The sequence below is a fragment of the Arachis duranensis genome, chromosome 3 (genome assembly GCF_000817695.3).
Source record: "Arachis duranensis cultivar V14167 chromosome 3, aradu.V14167.gnm2.J7QH, whole genome shotgun sequence".
NCBI lineage: Eukaryota > Viridiplantae > Streptophyta > Magnoliopsida > Fabales > Fabaceae > Arachis > Arachis duranensis.
In genome coordinates, this window is record NC_029774.3 from 64,398,628 (window position 1) to 64,401,934 (window position 3,307).

The window sequence follows — 3,307 nt, forward strand, 5'->3', positions numbered from 1 at the left end:
CTTGTAGAAGAAAATAAGCAGTAACATTATTTATTTATTTTTTTCTAAAAAAAACAAACAAGAAAATCTTTTAATAGTGTATGTGGTAGCTTGTTAAGAATGAATTACGCAGATTTTGTTAAGCTGAAAACAAGCCCATAAACTAATTACGTAAATTTTGTTAAGTTGGCATCGGGGCAAGCAACTGAGCACTTGAATAACCTCCGTCAGTATTGTCTGCTCCATCGTGATCGTGTCCCTTATCATCAACGGTGCTTCCCTGATGCAGATTTTTATAAAACTCACAACTCGGCAAGTGCACCAAATCGTATCAAGTGATACCACGGGAGTGAGTTATCATTCCCACGTGGATTAACAGACTGAGCATACAAGAGTTAATCGATTGTTCTAACTAGACAATTGCAAATTAGGGTTTCTGTAAAATCAAATTAGAAAAAGCAGAAGATTAAATGAAAACAATTCATAAACTGTTGAGAAAATAGTATGAATGGGATACTAAGGTTTCGGAGATGTTTAAAACTTCAAGAAGAATACTTTTCACTATCTGCCTTGATCATGCAAAGATTTATCTTATGGCGAACCCTAATTAACCAAACCCCAATCCCTCGGTAATCCGTTTCTCTTAACTTAACTATAAGTCAATTCCTTGATCAATCAATTATGATAATAGATTAGGCACACATACTGATTCATAAGCCACACAATTCTTAAGATTTAAACTTAATTGATTCAATGTCAGTTATCAAGCCATGTTCAAAACTTTCAGAATTGAGAGAAAAGATTTTTAAGCTTAATTCTATCAAACAATCTTTTCTAAGATGTATATAGAATTCAATTTAGATTTAAGTTATTTCCTAGTAAACTCAAACCTTTGTGATGAAGAATGAAAACCAAATTCTTAAGAAAACATTAATGCATAAATCAAGAATAGAAGAGTAAGAACATTAATCCATGGTAATAAACAGAGCTCCTAACCATAACAGAGGATATTAGTTACTCATTGTAACACCCTTACTATCAGAATATCACGCTTTCGCCTGCACCACTCTGATAGTGAGAATATTACGACGACTTCTATATACTTAATAATAGAATAGGAGCCTTTGACTTGAAACGGTATTGTTGTTTTCTTTGAAAAACTGAAAGATACTTTTTCCTAATCAAGCATGCATATATAACCAAATTCAATCACAATCCATATATATATATCATTACAACTCATATCTCTCTTATAAGGGTATAATAATAAAGGTGAGGAAAAACTACAATATATACAATAATATACAACAATAAGATACATAGAAGGAACTCCTTAAACTCTTCATCCGTCCTGATAAGGAAAATCTGTAGCAGGGTGAGAACATCGTCCTTGCTAGTTCTCAGCAGAGGGTTTTGAAGAATTATCATAAGAGGATACGTATAAAAAAATAATTGATTTCAACTGTAGTGATTATCGCTCGTCTTATGAATCTATTCAAAACATTAATAATTAATTATCCAAAACTCAATTAATATCTCATAACATAATCAATTTCAGCCTCTGACTCAACATATAATCAAATCTCATTATAGAATCCAGCCCAAATCAAATTAACTTGACCTCCGGCCTAAATCAAGTGAAAACATGGCCTCTGGCCCAACTCAAATCAAATCACCATAAAAACTCAGTCACAAAACAGAATCAATTACCATCATCAAACGGTACAAGGCAAATACACTCATAGAACAATTACAGGCAGTACCACATCAAGAACAACCCTCAGCGTCACCACTTCTAGCATAACTGATCTCTCAGTTGTTCAAGCACAAACAAAATAATACAAGGAATACACAAACAGAGAACAGTTAACACAATTAGTTCAATTAGCATATAGGTACAATTATGCAAATAGGCAAGCCAAATACAAGATACACACCCAAACAATACACACAAATCAAAATCGAATAATGAACAAAACTCCAATAAAATAATTCATTTCTTTTCTTAAAAATCGAAATCGAACAATATAATCCTTGAATCCTAACTTTTCTAAATAACACTTCAAACTAAATCTCTAATTTTTATAAAAATTTTGACAGCATCTCATCTAAAATTCGGACTTTGTCACCCTTCAAAGGTCCCAACCAAACCAAACCAAATATCTCTCAATCATTCAAATCACTTCCAATAAACCATTATCACCACAATAACACTCAACTCAAGAAAATCAACAAAATCCAGAATTCAATCAACCAATCTCACCAATATCAATTTAAACTAACTTCCACAGCATCAATCAATCATAATTCTCAGCCGTCTCAAACAATTTCAAACCAAATAATTATATATATGCTTTCATTAACTATCACAATGCCAACTCAATCAATTAAGAATTCAATCAAATAAACTAATCACATTGTTTTAAAATAATTCAGTCAATCCATAAGATTCACATAATCACCAAAAATATATTTTTGCATTAATATTGACTTATAACAATTCTTGAAAATAAAATGAGTTTAATAAAAGCACCCTTACCTCGATAGGGACTCAACTACGCGATAAAATTCCTTTTTCTCTCGACTTGAAACAATGACAGCCGCAACCACAGCTCCAAACCAATTTTGCAACAACAACGTCAACTATAATCACAATTTGTAATAATCAAAACTCAATCCTATAGCAATAACACTGCAAAAATCTCAGCAACATATAATGGAACAATGATAATAAGAGTTTTTGGAGCAAACAACTCATCGTACAAAAAAAGGAACAAAGAACGAAGCAGTGGCAGCTCCGGCGGTGATTCCGGTAACACCGGTGCCATACCCGGCGACCATAACGGTGGTTGAGTAGCTCCAACAGTCGCAAGCAGCTCAGTGGCAACCTCCATCTGTAACAACGGCCACCGCAGCAACAACACCCCTCCCCACCGTCTTCTCCTTTCTTCCCGGCGTCCAGCTCTAGTGGCAGATCCACCCATCAACAGCGACAGACGTGACAATGGTGACAGGTTACAACAGTTCGACGGTGGTAAGGCAGAACATCAGCATTCCTCCCTCATCCTCGCTTCGCGTTCATCTCTCTTTCTTCATTGTTCAGTTTTCTCGACAGCGGCTCATGGACGGATCGACAGCGACGCAAGCTTGTGGCTCCATGGACAAGATGGTACCGCAAAGCAGCTCGACGGTGAGCTCTAGGGCGGCGACGGGACGCGGACAGCCTCCCTCTCACTGCAGAACTCTCTTTTTGCATGAACCTTCCCTTCCCAGTGACTCAGCATTGGCAACACTTCCTCTCTTCCAGCTCGACGACGACGGCGACGGC